The sequence below is a fragment of the Arachis hypogaea genome, chromosome 3, assembly GCF_003086295.3.
Source record: "Arachis hypogaea cultivar Tifrunner chromosome 3, arahy.Tifrunner.gnm2.J5K5, whole genome shotgun sequence".
In the NCBI taxonomy this organism is placed as follows: domain Eukaryota; kingdom Viridiplantae; phylum Streptophyta; class Magnoliopsida; order Fabales; family Fabaceae; genus Arachis; species Arachis hypogaea.
In genome coordinates this window covers 116,963,823-116,985,693 of record NC_092038.1, presented here as the reverse complement: position 1 = coordinate 116,985,693, position 21,871 = coordinate 116,963,823, and the positions used below count along the sequence as shown (strand labels likewise).

General features: G+C 40.9%; 1 pseudogene; it reads left to right on the top strand.

Moving 5' to 3' along the window:
• The first annotated feature begins 2,333 nt into the window (after positions 1–2,333).
• LOC112779955 (magnesium transporter MRS2-3-like) lies at positions 2,334–7,258 on the top strand (annotated as a pseudogene).
• Positions 7,259–21,871: the final 14,613 nt, after the last annotated feature.

Genomic DNA, 21,871 nt, shown 5'->3' with positions numbered 1-21,871 from the left:
ATCAAAGGACCTTTCAGAATAAGGCATCCGAAGTTGCTGATGTTGTTCAACATTCATTTAAAAGCTATAAAGAGAGGAGTTGTGCTGATTCCTTTAATTGTTGATGGCAATGCCGGAGAAGACAAAGGAATATAGATCATGAACAGTTTTTTATTCATGTTATTTTTACTCCACCTTGTTGTGTTGAGTTTTGTGTTAAAAAAAAAACAAATGTGAAATGTGTGTCAATGTATATTTTGTTGTTGTTTTTTATTTTTTATTTTTTTTACTTCTATTAGAACTTCCCCCTCCTTTAGTGGGGTCAAAACTTGCTCTAACTATAAAAATAATAGTAAGCTATATAAAAATAAAATCACATGTGAAAAAATAAAATTAAAACTGAGATTTCATACCATACACAATGTTAAATACAAATTTAATAATAAAAATATAGTGGTAAAATGGTAAAAAAAAATACCTAGAAGGAATATATACAATAGGTGGATGGTCAATACTTCCAACAGATAGAATATTGCGTAAAAATGGTGGTGGATGTCCAGTACTTCTAGCAGATGGAACCTTACGTGAAAATGGTGGTGGAGGATCAGTATTTCTAGCAGAAATAGAAAATATTTTTCACAGAGTCAAATATGAAAGTAAATTTTTTTGTTCTGAAGTCAATTTTTTTTTACAAAAGTGATAGAATGACTTATCGAGAAGGAGAAGTCATATATTTCTACTTGTTCAAAAAGCTGTGAATTAAGCTTTCGGAAAGTTATAAGCTTTTTTTAAAATGGTGCAAACACACGTATTGTGACTTTTTATAATTCAAAAGTAAAAAAAATAGCTTCTGCTACTTCCCAAACGGGCTCTTACAAAAAATAACAAATTAAACTTCATTGTGAATTTGTTTGGCACTCAAAACTATATCTGTTTTGTTACATAGTATGAGGGTGATCAATGTCTAATGATTAATGTCTCCCCCTTCTCCAAAAATATTATGCTCTTAAAATTATATTACGTGGTATACACGACTCCTCCATAGAAATTATGCAAAGACATGTAGTTTATTAGACTTTTTTGGCATTCCAGACAAAAGTGATTTTCAACTTTGACCTTTGAGTGTATAGATTTTTTATTGTAAATAATCTCAAATATGCAAATAATAGCATAATAGTCTCTGATAATTAAATTTTCTCTAACTAGTCAATTTGATTCTGTAGCAAAAGCCATATGCCCCATCAATGGACAAACGAAACAGAATTGAAGGAGAAGAATAGTACGCTATGGCGCTATGCCCATTGATGCATGTGTGGAAGGGAAGGACCATCAACCAAGAAACAGTGATGCAACTTTGCAAGCAAGGGTGACATGTCTTTTTGTTGAAACCCCAAAAGTATAATAGCATGACATGGATATGATTATTATCTTTCTATCCATGTTCATGAATGAGTTCGATCGGTGCACCCCACCCTCACCAGTTACCATCATTTCCACAGTCCTACCTTCCACCCATTTTACTTTCTTTTATCTTGTAAAATATCATTTATTATTTTACCATATGTTTGGTAAGTCCCAAGTTGGTCTAAATATTAGAGAAGAAAAACACACAATGGATATTGTATATATAATTATAAAAATCATGTGTGGACTGTGGAGTGATATTTAAACATGGGAGTAATAGTACATGTACTATATTGGTAATCAAATACATCTATAAATCAGCAGCCTCTTCTCCAGTATCGATGGCGTTAGTCGTGGGTTCTTCTAAATCGCTATCCCTTGTCAACGACATACCTTCAACGTCATATTTAGACAAATCAGTCAAACTTAGTTGGAGAGAAAGTTTGACCTCACAGTGTTCATTGTATTCACCCATGTCAAACAAATCTCTTGGCTTCACATGGACTACTACACTCCATTCCTTATCAACTTTATCTTCCACATAGTTTACAAGACGAGCCTCGGATGTAAGAATTTAGGGCTCTTCATCTTCACAATCACCAGTGTGAATCGTATTACTGAAGTTAACACATGTGTGTCCCAAAACGTCTTACTTTATGCCCTACCAGACGTAGTGTTTGCCCAGAGGCACCTAAACAAGACTACGATAAATTTACCACTGTAATTCAGCTAAATAATATCTACTAATCTTCCATAATATAAGATGCCACCAATAGCAACATTACTGTCATGAGTGCTTGCATAACTTCTAGTATCAGAAGTGACACAAACCCCACTCTTCTGGGTTCTCATCTCATCCTCTCTCGACAGGGTTCTAAACCTAAATCCATTGATGTTGTACGACTTAAAGGGCCTAGACTGAATATTGGGGCCACATGCAAGCCACTGCATTTCTCTCAAGTGCATGGTGCTTTCCAGTGGTATCTGACAAGAAAAACTTATACGTTTTCTCAGTTGAAAAACAGAAACCAAGATATTACCCAATCTTGAAGCGGACTAGGCATATAAAAGATTCACCTCATGTTTGAATTACGACAGAACTTGAATTACTGGTATATTTTACATTATATTGTGGATGCATTAGGTTCTCTACGTTAGTTTTTTTTTAGCATGTTGTTGACATTGGAGCAAAATTCGTAGGGAGCTACATCGGTTCGGTGGACCACATACCTGTCTAAGACCAACCATGTCTCAAGATCATGCTCAACTAGATAATGGGTTGACCTGCAAGGTCGTGTTACCTATGATAAAGACTGATCCATCGGTGTCTATCACAATGTTGCAAAGTGTTGTCCATCAGAGTTACCATTTTAAGCCCTTGTATCGGAAGGTGTGGATGGCAAAGCAAAAGGCGATTGCCAAGATATATGGCGATTGCGTAGAGTCATACAATAGAATTCCGACGCCCTTACAAGCTTTGCAATAGTGCCTCACAGGTACAATTCACGAATGCATTGCTGTCCCTTATTACAATGGAGATATGTTGACGGAGAGTGGAGTCAGTTTGATAAGGTTTTCTGGGCATTTCCCCCATGTATTGAAGCGTTTAAGTTTTGCAAGCCATTTTTATCGGTGGACGAAACACATTTGTACGGCAAATACGGGGGCATGCTTTTAATTGCTATGGCTCAAGATGGCAACAAAAATATCATTCCCATAGCTTTTTCATTAGTGGCGTCAGAGACAACGGAGTCATGGTCATTTTTTCTCTCAAATTTGAGACAGCATGTTACTCCACAGCCAGGACCTAATCATATCAGATAGATCACAGGCCATTCGCGCTGCTCTCAATGCACCACATAGTGGATGGCATCCTCCATCAGTATATCATGCATACTGCATCTGGCACATGGCTTCAAACTTCAATTCCAGGTTTAAGTCGGCCGAGGGTAAGAGGTACTTTATAAATGTTGCATACAGTCCAAGTAAGGAGGGGTGCGACTGGTACTTGGATACTTTGGGTACACTATCCCAAGAGATTGTGATTGGGCTCTTTGTTTCAGAAAGGATTTGTGGTTACAACATTGCAACGAAGGTCGTCAGTATGGTCACATGACGACGAACCTATCGGAGTGTATAAATGTCGTGTTGAAGGGAACAAGGAATCTTCCGATGCCAGCGATTGTTCAGGCAACAATGAGAGGTTGCAACAACTGTTTGTACGCAGAGGACGCGTAGCACATGCTCAGTTACAAGGTGGACAGATCTACTTGCAACAGCTGATAGCAGCTATAGATAAGAACAGAGAGAGCCCGTCGACGATACGAGTCACCCATTGTGATCGTAGGTCATCCATTTTTACTGTGGAATTGTTAGAGTCGGTGGATGGTTGGTCACAAATTTTATATCGGGTTTGTTTAACCAAGCGTACATGCAACTGCAACCTGTTTCAGTCATTGGATTATCCATGTCGTCACGCCCTGGCGGCATGTGCGGCTGCGACTATTGAGTGGGATCATTTCGTGGACTCTGTGTACACGATGGCCTATATATTCAGGGTATACGAGAGGGAGTTTTTGCTGATACCAGACAAAAAGATGTGGCCTCTAGGGTACGGTGCACGCCTAAAGGCCAACTTAGCCATGAGGAGGAAGGCATCGGGAAGGCCGGTATCCACTTGGATCTGAATGAGATGAATGCCATTGAGCGTGTGGAGAAGAGATGTTGGCTCTGCCGCAGAGAGGGCCACACTAGACGTGGGTGTCCCAATGCGCCCCACTCGGATCTATGACGACGCATGTAGTTTAGGGTTTAGGCCTTCTGTTCCAATGTTGTCACTTTGATGTAGTGTTTGTTATTAAATGTGTTTAATGTGTAATGAAGCATAATTTTTGTATAACTAGTTACTTTCGATGTTACGGACCCATTTTTCATGTACAACATTCCAATATTTTCATAAAAAAAGCATACATCAAAATGGGTAAACAAATAGAGGTCAAATCTGGTAATACCCTGGATCTTTTCCCTTATCTCAGATGCACTGACCCGAATCAGAAAACACGCATATCTTGGGTGCAGTGTGTTCGAGATATACTTATGTTCATATAACAGTTCGATCCGAGATATGGTTTGTAGACTTCCCTATTATAGCACGGGGTCAGTGCACCCGAGATGTGGTCATTTTGGACAATGACCCCCAGTACCCGAGATGTGATGCAGGGTGTATTTTCATAATTTCTTTGACGTTTATGTATTTTGATAAATACATTATTTATTTAATTTAAATAAAAAATCCTTAAAACTCTCCAATTTAAGAAACTAAAAATAGCAGAGATAAAGAAGGAGGGAAGTGGAAGAGGGGTGAGAGTGAGGGAAGCGTTCTATGTATGTGAAGAAAGAACAGTTAGATGCCAAAATCTAAAAGCCATAGAATACAACTAATACAAGGCAAGAGTTGAATAATTGATCAAGTGAAGGAGGGAATTAAAGCGATGAATATTCGAAGTTAGGGTTAGTGTCCGCCTCTGGTTCTAGCAGCAGCGGCAGGGATGATGGATGGGATTAGGGTTCCAGTTGCTCCGAATCCGATAAGCATGAAGAAGGGGACCGGGATGAGGGCATGGCTACTTCTTGATTTCAGTGGTCAGAAGCAGGTTATGAAGGCCGGCAAGCACACCATCATGCAGCGCACCAGTCTCCCCGGCCCTCGACCTCCGTATCCTCGACCCTCTCTTGCCCAACCCCTCGACCGTGCTAGGTTGTGAGAGGGCCGTCGTGATTAACCTCGAGAACATCAAGGCCATCATCACTTCCCACGAGGTTCTCCTCCTCAACTCCAGTGAACCCTCCATGACCGTTTTCGGAGGAGCTCCACTCGAGGAGCCTCCGGCATCACCAAGCCCAGGGAGCTGCTATGGCCACTGCGGCTTCGGATGATTTCAAGCTAGCAAAGTGTATGACTCAAAAGAAGGGAAATCAAGAGAGGGACCTGATGAAGATGAAGATCCTGATCCCGTTGAGGAGCAAGTGAAAGCCCAATCGAAGCAGAATGGTATCCAGAATGGCAATGGGATGAAGATCTTGCCGTTCGAGTGTGTGGCACTGGAGGCCTACCTGGAGGCTACATGCAGTGTGTTAGAGAATGAGGCGAAAACCCTGGAATAGGAGGCCCACCTTGCCTTGGACAAGCTCACTTCCAAGATTAGTACTCTCATTTTGGAACGTGTTCGTCAAATTAAGGGCCGCCTTGTTGCCATCACTAATCGCGTTCAAAAGGTAAGGGATGAGTTAGAACACTTGTCCGATGACGACGACGATATGGATGAAGTGTATCTCACCGAGAAATTACAACAGCTCCATAGTTCTTCTGCCTCCTCTATAAATGATGATGATGTAGACAATGACCACCATAATCAGCTTGATGTCGATGACAGGCACGTGTACATGTAAATCTTTTATATTTGCCTTGAATCTTGTTAGTTAGTACTGCTTTACTGATTTTAATCCTCCATTTAGCAGCATTCCTCCTGAAATATCACTAGAAGAGGGTTGAGCTGCTGCAAGCGATGACGATAATCAACATGATGATGATAGGTTGTTAGTGGGAGTTAGCAGGGATAACCGTGCTAGCACTACCTACAGTACCACAACTAAGCATCTTGACATGGAGGAGCTTGAGATGCTCCTGGAAGCATATTTTGTGCAAATCAATGGCACACTCAACAAGCTCTGTACGGTATGCCTTTTCATTTATTTGTCATGCCCTTTTCCCTTGCCTATAACTACCATTTACAGTTTTACTCTTTTTGTGTTTTATAACCAACAACATAACCAACTAATTCCTATTTCCAAGAATTAGTGTGACGCTCTTCTAGTTTCTAATTGAGGATTTCGCTTGTTATTTGCTTGCAAAAGATCCAAACATGTTAGAGATTCAAAATCTTAGTGACAACCTCTCCTTTTCAGTAATAGAGGCAAGTATTGTGCCTCGGTAGTTTTAGGCTATGGTATTTTCAAAGAAATTTCTTAAAACAAATTTTAACTAACATCTCTGGTCTGGTGAGCTTCTTGTGGTTTATATGTTACTGAATGACTGAATGATAAGATCGGTTTTGATGTTTTGTTGTGGTGATCCTGTTGAAGCTAAGGGAATACGTGGACGACACAGAGGACTACATCAACATAATACTAGATGACAAACAGAATTATCTGCTCCAAATGGGAGTCATGTTAACCACAGCAACTCTAGTAGTGAGTGCCTTTGTCGTGGTTGCTGGTATTTTCGGCATGAACATTCATATTGAGCTATTTGATTCAAATATTACCAGGAATGAAAAGTTCTTCTGGACTGTTGGAGGTAGAACTGCCAGAACCATTTTCTTGTATGTGGTTGCCATTGCCTGGTGCAAGTACAAACGCTTGCTCGAGTAGCTGCACGCCCTGTTTATGTGGACATATAGAAAAAATGTTATGCAATACAAAAATCACTACTTTTTTATCCACCTGAAATTCTAATAACACAGTGCAATATTGCTATATTACCACGTTTATAGTCGAGATTATAATTATGGTCTCAGCACTTAGGATATGTGTGTTATGGTATAGATGTCTCTGTACCCAAGATATGTTAGAATAAGTCTATTTATAAAGACCATCCCAATACGTCTCCTCACACAATTCACAAATAATTTTTTTCTTTCTATTCTTTTGGTTTTGTTCAGATGGAGAATAATTAATACTTCTTTGTGGTTGTTTATCCAAATGGTATAGTCAGACACGGTGATGAAGGAGTCATTTTTGAGTCTGACAAGACTGTGATGTTGCGTACTTACCGGGTTGATACATTGGATGCGCTAAAGATGGTCATGCTGAGCAATATAGGGGGAATAGGAATAAAGGAGGTTGGGAGGGTTGCATATAGATTTCTATATGTGTTTCCAAACGGTGGATTTACCAACCGGCTATTTTGGATAGATGGGGATCAGCATGTGAGGGTAATGTTCAACGTACGTGTACGACTGATACTCCAACATGTGATGTAGTTGTATGATGCAGTCTATGATGTAGTTGTTGGTGGTGGGCCATCTCCTTCGAGTCCTGAGGTCGTGCCGCTCAACGGGACACCGATCCACTATGCCTAGTCTCATGATGATAGTGCCGATGATTCTGTCAGTGAGGGCGATTCAACCTATGTAGCCGGGTCTGGGTCGTCAAGTGATACAGTGTTAGAAGATGAGTTTCTGTCAGAGACTCCCAACGGCAGTGTTGGTAGGTTTCTGTTGTCTCCCCCTTTAGCCATTCCTCGACTGTCGAATATTCTTAGCCATTATCAAACGTTGAACTTGGATGCAATGCAGTTGGACGATCTTCTTAATACTGGGAACAGGAAGGATTACAACACAGATGGTGGGATGGAATTTCGAATTAGGCATAGGTTCAGCAACTGAGAAGCAGTTCTAATGGCGGTGAAGAACTACAATATTCGACAAAATACGAATTATAGAGTGCTGGAATCAGATAGGCTTAAATATCACAGTCAATGCAATCAATTCACCAATGATTGTCCATGGAGTCTTCGTGTGGAATTACGACAGAACTTGAATTACTGGTATATTTTACATTATATTGTGGATGCATTAGGCTCTATACATTAGATTTTTTTTAGCATGTTATTGACATTGGAGCAAAAAAATTCGCAGGGAGGTACGTTGATTCGGTGGACCAAATACCTGTCTGGCACCAACCATGTCTCAGTACCATGCTCAACTGGATAATGGGTTGACCTGCAAGGTCGTGTTACCTATGATAAAGACTGATCCGTCGATATCTATCTTAGTGTTGCAAAGTGTTGTCCATTAAAGTTACCATTTTAAGCCCTCGTATCAAAAAGTGTGGATGGCAAAGCAAAAGGCAATTGCCATGACATATGGCGATTGAGAAGAGTCATACAATAGGATTCTGGGGCCCTTAAAAGCTTTGCAACAGTGCCTCCTAGGTACGATCCACGAATGCATTGCTATCCCTTATTACAACGAGGATATGGTTGATGGAGAGTGGAGTCAGTTTGATAAGGTTTTCTGAGCATTTTCTCTATGTATTGAAGCGTTTATGTTTTGCAAGCCGTTTGTATCGATGGATGGAACACATTTGTACAGTAAGTACGGGCGTGTTCTTTTAATTGCTGTGACTCAAGATGGCAACAACAATATCCTTCCTATATCTTTTTCATTAATGGAGTCTGAGACAACGAAGTTATGGTCATTTTTCCTCTCAAATTTGAGATAGCATGTTACTCTACAGGCAGGAATCCTAATCCTATCAGATAGATCACAGGTCATTCATGCCGCTTTCAATGCACCTCACAATGGATGGCATCCTTCGTTAGCATATCGTGCTTACTGCATCCGATGCATGGCTTCAAACTTTAATTCCAGGTTTAAGTCGGTCGAGGGTAAGAGGTACCTTATAAATGCTGCGTACAGTCCAAGTAAGGAGGGGTGCGACTGGTACTTGGATACTTTGGGTACACTATCCCGTGAGATGGTGGATTGGGTTCTTCATTTCAAGAAGGATTTCTGGTTACAATATTGCGACGAAGGTCATCGGTATGGCTACATGACGACGAACCTATCGGAGTGTATAAATGCCATGCTGAAGTGAACGGGGAATCTTCCAGTGGCACCGATTGTTAGGGCAACTATGAGAGGTTGCAAAAGCTGTTCGTGCGCAGAGGACGCAAAGCACATGCTTAGTTACAAGGTGGACAGATCTACTCGTAGCAGCTGATGGTAGCTATAGATAAGAATAGAGAGAACCTGCCGATGATGCGAGTCACCCATTGTGATTGTAGGCATCCATTTTTAGTGTGAAATTGTTAGAGCCAGTGGATGGTTGGTAACAAACTTTATATCAGGTTTGTTTGACCAAGCGTACATGCGACTACGGCCTGTTCCAGTCATTGCATTACCCATGTCGTTACGCCCTGACGTCATGTGTGTAAGAACTGCGACTAATTAACCGCCTAATTAGTTAATTAATATTGCCCAAAATAGGATCCAAAAATTTTGAATGAGAATTTGAGGATTTAAATATGATTTTTGGACTCAGTAGATTTTTCTGAGTCAGAAAATGTATTTTCTGTGAAAAACCGTAAAAAAATGCGAACCGACAACTGAACCGGTTCAAGTCTGCCCGGTACTACGCGAGAAAAAGTGAAAACAGTCAAAAACCTTAGAAAAATATTAGAAATGAAAAAGCAGGCATTAATTTTAAAGGTTTTGCCCAAAGTTGGGCCAAACGGGCTAAAAACGCTAACGGGTTAGACTGGATCCAAGTTGGGCCCAAGCCCAACATATATATAGGTTCATTAATGAATCCTTCAGCCATAACACAACGCATTCATGCTGTAAAGGGAATAAGGAGAGAAGACTGCATTGTCACTATTCACATAGAACTTCCCAAGCTCACATCTTGAGCTACAGAGATTTGATCGCTGCACCGTTTGCGGCAAAGCGATCCTCGTGATCAACTCTATAAAACCCATCTAAGAAACTGGTAAGGAAATCATGAATCCCTCTTAGTTCTTCCTTCCAAAATTTTGAAATTCTAGGGTTTTTGATTAAGTGAAATTTTGTGATTTTGAGTGTTTAGATACACTCTAGCCTTTGATTACCATTGGGTTTGACTTCCAAAACTATTGGGCAATGTAAGAGGTCTTGAACTCTTGTGAAATTTTAATTATGATGAGCCCTAGGTTGATTAGTTATAAATTATGTGTATATAGCTTGATTATTGTGAGTTTGGAAGCCTTTGGAATTGAGTTGATGCTTGTTGGAGTGATTGGTGGCTTAGATTGTGTTTGAAAGCTTAGTTTGCACTCAATTTTGGGTTTTTGGCATATTGAGAATCGGCCAAAGTATGGTTTCGGTTTTCTCTATGTAGTATATAATATTTCTGGACACTTAGGCTAGAGACCCATAGGATAGGTTTGGATTGATATGGTTGTTGATGTTGGTTGGTTGATGATGTATGATGAATTGATATTATTAGTGTTGTTAAATAATGAGGTTGAGGTATGATGTATGATGAATTTGAATGAATGTATATTGTTGATTGTTGATATAAAGTATGAATGAGAATTGATGATGAAGATTGATAGTGATAGAATGATGATTGGTGAATGTGTTGGTGGAGGTTTGATTATAGTGTTATAATTTGATGTTGATGGTTGAGAATGATGTAAAGTGAAGGAAAATTTGGTATGAATTAGTATAATATGATACAAAGGGTAGATTTTGATGTAAATTGGAGTTTGGAAGGGCTTTCGGTTGATTTTGGTTGAGGATTGTGGAAAATTGAGATTTTGTGAACTTATGCTAAAATTGAAATTTTGGTGAACTTTCATGAATCATATATTGAACTACCATGCTTGAAATTCAATGTATTTTATATCAAATGAAAGGAAATTGAACAATCTTTAAAATGGTTTAAATTTTGGGGAAATCCAAATTCGGTAGAAAAAGATATGAATGTGGAAAGTTGGTGTCAAAATCTGAAATTCTGCAATGTTGCAAAATTTTGTGATTTCTAGTTTGTGTGCACACGCACAGCCTTGTGCGCACGCACACAAAGGGAAAGGCTTTCTATTTAGAGCGCTAGCACAACCTGTGCGCGCACAAAACCAAGGAAGTTTTACAACCTGTGCGCACACTCAGCCCTGTGCGCACGCACACGTTGGAAGGTGCACTCTATTGAGGACGCTAGCACGCCTTGTGTGAGTCAATAGAGTTTGGAAAATTTTGCACTTGTGCGTAGCACACGTTTTAAAAATCTCCCTGGGCGTGCGCACGCACACCTCTGTGCGTACGCACATACCCTGTTTTTCAACTAAAACTTTGTTTTCAACTATTTCACCTTCCCAACAAGCTTGTAAGCTTCTATGACACTATTTTAAGATCCTTGGGCTTATTTTTGGGTATTAAAACACGGGAAAGGTCCTAAGGGATTTTATTCTATATTTCTTTGAAAAGTTAGAGAACAGAGGCTTAGGTTTCTGGTGTACTGAGGATGGGTTTGGTGGAATGAGAAAGAAGAATGGCATATGAATTGAGAAATTGATTAACTATTGAATTCAGAATGGAAATGTTGAATTGACAGTGGTTGAGATGAGTCGAGGACTCGGAATGTAATGATGGATCCATGATTTACTGAAAATGTTTTCTGAAAACCACTGAATTATTATTTTATACTGAGATTGTTGAGACGCTATACGCCCAACAGGGACGGCGGTTGGATCCCGCCTGTCGAGGTAGCGACGGCGGCGTAAGGGTGGTGGTTCGTCCCGCTTGCGTTGAGATGTGAGGTCTGTGGCAAGAGTATCCCGCTCGCATCCCTTCGGATCAATAGAGTGTGCAGGCACAAAATCCTGGACGGTGTTCCGAGCACCATATCTCGAGGGTTCCCAATGATGATTCTGAAGAGCGACATCTCCATGGAGATGTGTCGGGTTGGCAGTTGAATTGACAATGTGATATCACAGCCAGTAGAACAAGCATTCATCATATGCATCTTCTATCTATTTGTTTACTTTTCCGACTTGTAATTGCTTGCCTAATTGTATAACATGCCTAATTGCTACTTGAATTACTTGCCTTAAATGCCAATACTTGTGTTTTACTTGCATTGATATTAATTGTGCTTTCTACTGGGATTGTGGAGGTTCGGAAGGTGGTGGCGATGGGATCGCATGGAGGATAGGTTGGTGAAGGCTGTAGGACAACGGAGAACTGTTAGATTAGAAAATTCTTTAAGATAGATTACCCTTTTATTATGTTAAAGTTTTTAGTTATGTTTTAATGTTTTAGTTATACTTTAAGATGAATCTTGTGAGCTATTTGATTCAAATATTACCAGGAATGAAAAGTTCTTCTGGACTGTTGGAGGCAGAACTGCCAGAACCATTTTCTTGTATGTGGTTGCCATTGCCTGGTGCAAGTACAAACGCTTGCTCGAGTAGCTGCACGCCCTGTTTATGTGGACATATAGAAAAAATGTTATGCAATACAAAAATCACTACTTTTTTATCCACCTGAAATTCTAATAACACAGTGCAATATTGCTATATTACCACGTTTATAGTCGAGATTATAATTATGGTCTCAGCACTTAGGATATGTGTGTTATGGTATAGATGTCTCTGTACCCAAGATATGTTAGAATAAGTCTATTTATAAAGACCATCCCAATACGTCTCCTCACACAATTCACAAATAATTTTTTTCTTTCTATTCTTTTGGTTTTGTTCAGATGGAGAATAATTAATACTTCTTTGTGGTTGTTTATCCAAATGGTATAGTCAGACACGGTGATGAAGGAGTCATTTTTGAGTCTGACAAGACTGTGATGTTGCGTACTTACCGGGTTGATACATTGGATGCGCTAAAGATGGTCATGCTGAGCAATATAGGGGGAATAGGAATAAAGGAGGTTGGGAGGGTTGCATATAGATTTCTATATGTGTTTCCAAACGGTGGATTTACCAACCGGCTATTTTGGATAGATGGGGATCAGCATGTGAGGGTAATGTTCAACGTACGTGTACGACTGATACTCTAACATGTGATGTAGTTGTATGATGCAGTCTATGATGTAGTTGTTGGTGGTGGGCCATCTCCTTCGAGTCCTGAGGTCGTGCCGCTCAACGGGACACCGATCCACTATGCCTAGTCTCATGATGATAGTGCCGATGATTCTGTCAGTGAGGGCGATTCAACCTATGTAGCCGGGTCTGGGTCGTCAAGTGATACAGTGTTAGAAGATGAGTTTCTGTCAGAGACTCCCAACGGCAGTGTTGGTAGGTTTCTGTTGTCTCCCCCTTTAGCCATTCCTCGACTGTCGAATATTCTTAGCCATTATCAAACGTTGAACTTGGATGCAATGCAGTTGGACGATCTTCTTAATACTGGGAACAGGAAGGATTACAACACAGATGGTGGGATGGAATTTCGAATTAGGCATAGGTTCAGCAATGTGCAACTGGGAGTATGAGTGGGGTCATTTCGTGGACCTTGTGTACACGATTGCCTCTGTATTCAGGGTATACGAGAGGGAGTTTCCACCGATACCAGACAAGAAGATGTGGCCTCCATGGTACGGTGCACGCCTGAAGCCCAACTTAGCCATGAGTGGGAAGGCATCGGGAAGGCCGGTATCCACTCGGATCCGGAATGAGATGGATGCTATTGAGCGTGCGAAGTAGAGATGTGGGCTCTACCGTGGAGAGGGCCACACTAGACGTGAATGTCCCAATACGCCCCTCTCGGATCCATGACGACGCATGTAGTTTAGGGTTTAGGCCTTTTGTTCCAACGTTGTCACTTTGATGTAGTATTTGTTATTAAATGTGTTTAATGTGTAATGAAGCATAATTTCTATATAACTAGTTACTTTCGACGTTACAGACCCATTTTTCATGTACAACATTCCAATATTTTCATAAAAAAAGCATACATCGAAATGGGTAAACAAATAGAGGCAAGTCTGGTAATATCCTGGATCTTTCCCTTATCTCGGATGCACTGACCCGAATAAAAAAACGCGCGTATCTTGAGTGCAGTGTATTCGAGATATACTTATGTTCATATAACAGTTGGATCCGAGATATGGTTTGCAGACACCCTATCATAGCACGGGGTTAGTGCACCCGAGATGTGGTCATTTTGGACAATGACCTTTAGTACCCGAGATGCGACTCAGGGTGTATTTTCATAATTTTTTCGACGTTTATGTATTTTGGTAAATACTATATTTATTTAATTTAAATAAAAAGTCCTTAAAACTTTCCAATTTAAGAAACTAAAAAGAGCATAGATAAAAAAAAGAAGAGGAAAGTGGAAAAGGAGTGAGGGTGAGGGAAGCGTTCTGTGTATGCGAAGAGAGAATAGATAAATGCCAAAACATAAAGGCCATTGCTACGGTGCTTGATGAGCGGATAATTTATACGCTTTTTGGCATTGTTTTTAGTATGTTTTTAGTATATTTTAGTTAGTTTTTATTATATTTTTATTAGTTTTTATTTAAAATTCACTTTTCTGGACTTTACTATGAGTTTGTGTGTTTTTCTGTGATTTCAGGTATTTTCTGGCTGAAATTGAGGGACCTGAGCAAAAATCTGATTCAGAGGCTGAAAAAGGACTGCAGATGCTGTTGGATTCTGACCTCCTTGCACTCGAAGTAGATTTTCTGGAGCTACAGAAGCCCAATTGGCTCGCTCTCAATTGCTTTGGAAAGTAGACATCCTGGGCTTTCCAGCAATATATAATAGTCCATACTTTTCCCAAGATTTGATGGCCCAAACTGGCGTTCCAAATCAGCTTCAGAATTCCCAGCGTTTAACGCCGGAACTGGCACAAAAGTTGGAGTTAAACGCCCAAACTGGCACAAAAGCTGGCGTTTAACTCTAGGAAAAGTCTCTACACATGAAATCTTTAATGCTCAGCCCAAGCACACACCAAGTGGACCCCGGAAGTGGATTTTTACGTCATTTACTCATTCTTGTAAACACTAGGTCACTAGTTCACTATAAATAGGACTTTTTGCTATTGTATCTTCACCTCATGACACATTACACGTTTCTTATTGTATCTTCTACGGCATGAGTCTCTAAACCCCATGGTTGGGGGTGAGGAGCTCTGCTATGTCTTGATGGATTAATGCAATTACTAGTGTTTTTCATTCAATCACGCTTGCTTCTATTCTAAGATATCACTTGTTCCTCAACTTGATGAATGTGATGATCCGTGACACTCATCATCATTCTCACCTATGAACGTGTGCCTGATAACCACCTCCGTTTTACTTTAGATTGAGTGAATATCTCTTGGATTCCTTAATCAGAATCTTCGTGGTATAAGCTAGAATTGATGGCGGCATTCAAGAGAATTCGGAAGGTCTAAACCTTGTCTGTGGTATTCTGAGTAGGATTCAAGAATTGAATGACTGTGATGAGCTTCAAACTCCTGAGGGCTGGGCGTTAGTGACAGACGTAATAGAATTACTGGATTCTATTCCAACCTGATTGAGAAACAACAGATGATTAGCCGTGCTGTGACAGAGCGCGTTGAACATTTTCACTGAGAGGATGGGAGGTAGCCATTGACAACGGTGAAACCCTACATACAGCTTGCTGGTGCGCGAAATTGTGAACAATACTTTTCACAACTCTCATAATCCCCGGTCATGAACCCCAAAAACGTGGTGTTCAATACCATGGCATTAACACAACTTCGCACAACTAACCAGCAAGTGCACTGGGTCGTCCAAGTAATAAACCTTACGCGAGTAAGGGTCGATCCCACGGAGATTGTTAGTATGAAGCAAGCTATGGTCATCTTGTAAATCTTAGTCAGGCAAACTCAAATGGATATAGTGATAGACGCATAAAACACAAAGATAAAGATAGAGGTACTTATGTAATTCATTGGTAGGAACTTCAGATAAGCGCATGAAGATGCCTTCCCTTCCGTCTCTCTGCTTTCCTACTGTCTTCATCCAATCCTTCTTACTCCTTTCCATGGCAAGCTTATGCAAGGGTTTCACCGTTGTCAGTGGCTACCTCCCATCCTCTCAGTGAAAATGTTCCTATGCTCTGTCACAGCATGGCTAATCATCTGTCGGTTCTCGGTCAGGCCGGAATAGAATCCAGTGATTCTTTTGCGTCTGTCACTAACGCCCCGCCTGCTAGGAGTTTGAAGCACGTCACAGTCATTCAATCATTGAATCCTACTCAAAATACCACAGACAAGGTTAGACCTTCCAGATTCTCTTGAATGCCGCCATCAGTTCTAGCCTATACCACGAAGACTCTGATCTCACGGAATGGTTGGCTCGGTTGTCAGGCGAGCACTCGGTTGTCAGGCGATCAACCATGCATCGTGCAATCAGGAATCCAAGAGATATTCACCCAATCGAAGGTAGAACGGAGGTGGTTGTCAGTCACACGTTCATAGGTGAGAATGATGATGAGTGTCACGGATCATCACATTCATCAAGTTGAAGAACAAGTGATATCTTAGAACAAGAACAAGCGGAATTGAATGGAAGAACAATAGTAATTGCATTAATACTCGAGGTACAGCAGAGCTCCACACCTTAATCTATGGTGTGTAGAAACTCCACCGTTGAAAATACATAAGAACAAGGTCTAGGCATGGCCATGAGGCCAGCCTCCCATTGATCTAAGATAGCATAACAATGAAGATAGCTACCCCTCGATATCTCAATACAATAGTAAAAGGTCCTACTTATAGAAAACTAGTAGCCTAAGGTTTACAGAAATGAGTAAATGACATAAAAATCCACTTCCGGGCCCACTTGGTGTGTGCTTGGGCTGAGCAATGAAGCATTTTCGTGCAGAGACTTCTCTTGGAGTTAAACGCCAGCTTTTATGCCAGTTTGGGCGTTTAACTCCCATTTTGGTGCCAGTTCCAGCGTTTAACGCTGGGATTTCTGAGGGTGACTTTGAACGCCGGTTTGGGCCATCAAATCTTGGGCAAAGTATGGACTATCATATATTGCTGGAAAGCCCAGGATGTCTACTTTCCAACGCCGTTGAGAGCGCACCAATTGGGCTTCTGTAGCTCCAGAAAATCCACTTCGAGTGCAGGGAGATCAGAATCCAACAGCATCTGCAGTCCTTTTTAGTCTCTGAATCAGATTTTTGCTCAGGTCCCTCAATTTCAGCCAGAAAATACCTGAAATCACAGAAAAACACACAATCTCATAGTGAAGTCCAGAAAAGTGAATTTTAACTAAAAACTAATAAAAATATACTAAAAACTAACTAGATCATACTAAAAACATACTAAAAACAATGCCAAAAAGCGTACAAATTATCCGCTCATCACAACACCAAACTTAAATTGTTGCTTGTCCTCAAGCAACTGAAAATCAAACAAGATAAAAAGAAGAGAATATGCAATGAATTCCAAAAACATCTATGAAGATCAGTATTAATTAGATGAGCGGGGCTTTTAGCTTTTTGCCTCTGAACAGTTTTGGCATCTCACTCTATCCTATGAAATTCAGAATGGTTGGCTTCTTTAGGAACTTAGAATCCAGATAGTGTTATTGATTCTCCTAGTAAAGTATGATGATTCTTGAACATAGCTACTTATTGAGTCTTGGCCGTGGCCCAAAGCACTCTGTCTTCCAGTATTACCACCGGATACATACATGCCACAGACACATAATTGGGTGAACCTTTTCAGATTGTGACTCAGCTTTGCTAGAGTCCCCAATTAGAGGTGTCCAGGGTTCTTAAGCACACTCTTTTTGCCTTGGATCACAACTTTATTATTTTTTTCGTTTTTCTTCTTTTTTTTTAAATTTTCGAAATTTTCTCCCCTTTTTTTTTCATTGCTTTTTCTTGCTTCAAGAATCATTTTTATGATTTTTCAGATCCTCAGTAACATGTCTCCTTTTTCATCATTCTTTCAAGAGCCAACATTCATGAACCACAAATTCAAAAGACATATGCACTGTTTAAGCATACATTCAGAAGACAAAAATATTGCCACCACATCAAAATAATTAAACTGTTATAAAATTCAAAATTCATGCAATTCTACTCTTTTTCAATTAAGCACGTTTTTATTTAAGAGAGGTGATGGATTCATAGGACATTCATAACTTTAAGGCATAGACACTAAGACACTAATGATCACAAGACACAAACATAGATAAACATAAGCATAAAATTCGAAAAACAGAAGAATAAAGAACAAGGAAATCAAAGAACGGGTCCACCTTAGTGATGGCGGCTCTTTCTTCCTCTTGAAGATCCTATGGAGTGCTTGAGCTCCTCAATGTCTCTTCCTTGTCTTTGTTGCTCCTCTCTCATGATTCTTTGATCTTCTCTAATTTCATGGAGGATGATGGAGTGTTCTTGATGCTCCACCCTTAGTTGTCCCATGTTGGAACTCAATTCTCCTAGGGAGGTATTTAGTTGCTCCCAATAGTTTTGTGGAGGAAAGTGCATCCCTTGAGGTATCTCAGGGATCTCATGATGAGTGGGGTCTCTTGTGTGCTCCATCCTCTTCTTAGTGATGGGCTTGTCCTCATCAATAGGGATGTCTCTCTCTATGTCAACTCCAACTGAATAACAGAGGTGACAAATGAGATGAGGAAAGGCTAACCTTGCCAAGGTAGAGGACTTGTCCGCCACCTTATAAAGTTCTTGAGCTATAACCTCATGAACTTCTATTCCTTCTCCAATCATGATGCTATGAATCATGATAGCCCGGTCTATGGTAACTTCGGACCGGTTGCTAGTGGGAATGATTGAGCGTTGGATAAACTCCAACCATCCTCTAGCCACGGGTTTGTGGTCATGCCTTCTCAATTGAACCGGCTTCCCTCTTGAATCTCTCTTCCATTGGGCACCCTCTTCACATATGACTGTGAGGACTTGGTCCAACCTTTGATCAAAGTTGACCCTTCTAGTGTAAGGATGTTCATCTCCTTGCATCATGGGCAAGTTGAATGCCAACCTTACACTTTCCGGACTGAAATCCAAGTATTTCCCCCGAACCATAGTAAGATAATTCTTTGGATCCGGGTTCACACTTTGATCATGGTTCTTGGTGATCCATGCATTGGCATAGAACTCTTGAACCATCAAGATTCCGACTTGTTGAATGGGGTTGGTAAGAACTTCCCAACCTCTTCTTCGGATCTCATGTTGGATCTCCGGATATTCACTTTTTTTGAGTGAAAAAGGGACCTCGGGGATCACCTTCTTCAAGGCCACAACTTCATAGAAGTGGTCTTGATGCACCCTTGAGATGAATCTCTCCATCTCCCATGACTCGGAGGTGGAAGCTTTTGCCTTCCCTTTCCTCTTTCTAGAGGTTTCTCCGGCCTTGGATGCCATAAATGGTTATGGAAAAACAAAAAGCAATGCTTTTACCACACCAAACTTAAAAGGTTTGCTCGTCCTCGAGCAAAAGAAGAAAGAAGAGAGTAGAAGAAGAAGAAATGAGGGGAAAGGGAATGGCTTTTGTTTTCGGCCAAGAAGGGGAGAAGTGGTGTGTATGTTGTGTGAAAATGAAGGAGTGAAGGAGGGTTTATATAGGAGTGGGGGAAGGGTGGGTTCGGTCATGGATGGGTGGGTTTGGGTGGGAAAGTGGTTTGAATTTGAATGGTGGGGTAGGTGGGGTTTTATGAAGGATGGATGTGAGTGGTGAAGAGAAAGATGGGATTTGATAGGTGAAGGGTTTTTGGGGAAGAGGTGTTGAGGTGATTGGTGAATGGGTGAAGAAGAGAGAGAGTGGTGGGGTAGGTGGGGATCCTGTGGGGTCCACAGATCCTGAGGTGTCAAGGAAAAGTCATCCCTGCACCAAATGGCAAGCAAAATCTCGTTTTGTGCCAATTCTGGCGTTAAACGCCGGGCTGGTGCCCATTTCTGGCGTTTAACGCCAGCTTCTTGCCCTTTTCTGGCGTTTAACGCCAGTCTGGTGCCCCTTTCTGGCGTTAAACGCCCAGAATGGTGCCAGACTGGGCGTTAAACGCCCATCTGCTAACCTCACTGGCGTTTAAACGCCAGTAGGTGCGTCCTCCAGGGTGTGCTGTTTTTCTTCCTGTTTTTCATTCTGTTTTTGCTTTTTTCATTGATTTTGTGACTTCTCATGATCATCAACCTACAAAAAAAACATAAAATGACAAAGGAAAATAGTTAATTATAAAACATTGGGTTGCCTCCCAACAAGCGCTTCTTTAATGTCATTAGCTTGACAGAGGACTCTCATGGAGCCTCAGAAATGCTCAGAGCTATGTTGGAACCTCCCAACACCAAACTTAGAGTTTGAATGTGGGGGTTCAACACCAAACTTAGAGTTTGGTTGTGGCCTCCCAACACCAAACTTAGAGTTTGACTGTGGGGGCTCTGTTTTTGAGAGAAGCTCTTCATGCTTCCTCTCCATGATGACAGAGGGATATCCTTGGGCCTTAAACACCAAGGATTCTTCATTCACTTGAATGATCAACTCTCCTCTATCAACATCAATCACAGCCTTTGCTGTGGCTAGGAAGGGTCTGCCAAGGATGATGGATTCATCCATGCACTTCCCAGTCTCTAGGACTATGAAATCAGTAGGGATGTAATGGTCTTCAACTTTAACCAGAACATCCTCTACAAGTCCATGGGCTTGTTTTCTTGAGTTGTCTGCCATCTCTAGTGAGATTTTTGCAGCTTGTACCTCAGAGATCCCTAACTTCTCCATTACAGAGAGAGGCATGAGGTTTACACTTGACCCTAAGTCACACAAGGCCTTCTTGAAGGTCATGGTGCCTATGGTACAAGGTATTGAAAACTTCCCAGGATCCTGTCTCTTTTGAGGTAATTTCTGCCTAGACAAGTCATCCAGTTCTTTGGTGAGCAAAGGGGGTTCATCCTCCAAGTCTCATTTCCAAATAACTTGTCATTTAGCTACATGATTGCTCCAAGGTATTTAGCCACTTGCTCTTCAGTGACATACTCATCCTCTTCAGAGGAAGAATACTCATCAGAGCTCATGAATGGCAGAAGTAAGTCCAATGGAATCTCTATGGTCTCAGTTTGAGCCTCAGATTCCCATGGTTCCTCATTGGGGAACTCATTGGAGGCCAGTGGACGCCCAGTGAGGCCGTCCTCAGTGGCGTTCACTGCCTCTTCCTCCTCTCCAAATTCGGCCATGTTGATGGCTTTGCACTCTCCTTTTGGATTTTCTTCTGTATTGCTTGGAAGAGTACTAGGAGGGAGTTCATTAATTTTCTTGCTCAGCTGACCCACTTGTGCCTCCAAATTTCTAATGGAGGACCTTGTTTCAGTCATGAAAATTTGAGTGGTTTTGATCAGATTAGAGACCATGGTTGCTAAGTCAGAGGTATTCTGCTTAGAACTCTCTGTCTGTTGCTGAGAAGATGATGGAAAAGGCTTGCTATTGCTAAACCTGTTTCTTCCACCATTATTATTGTTGAAACCTTGTTGGGGTATCTGTTGATCCTTCCATGAAAAATTTGGATGATTTCTCCATGAAGGATTATAGGTGTTTCCATAGGGTTCTCCCATGTAATTAACCTCTTCCATTGAAGGGTTCTCAGGATCATAGGCTTCTTCCTCAGATGAAGCTTCTTTAGTACTGCTTGGTGCATTTTGCATTCCAGACAGACTTTGAGAAATCATATTGACTTGTTGAGTCAATATTTTGTTCTGAGCCAATATGGCATTCAGAGTGTCAATCTCAAGAACTCCATTCTTCTGACTAGTCCCATTGTTCACAGGATTTCTTTCAGAAGTGTACATGAATTGGTTATTTGCAACCATTTCAATCAGCTCTTGAGCTTCTGTAGGCGTCTTCTTCAGGTGAAGAGATCCTCCAGCAGAGCTATCCAAAGACATCTTGGACAGTTCAGAGAGACCATCATAGAAAATACCTATGATGCTCCATTCAGA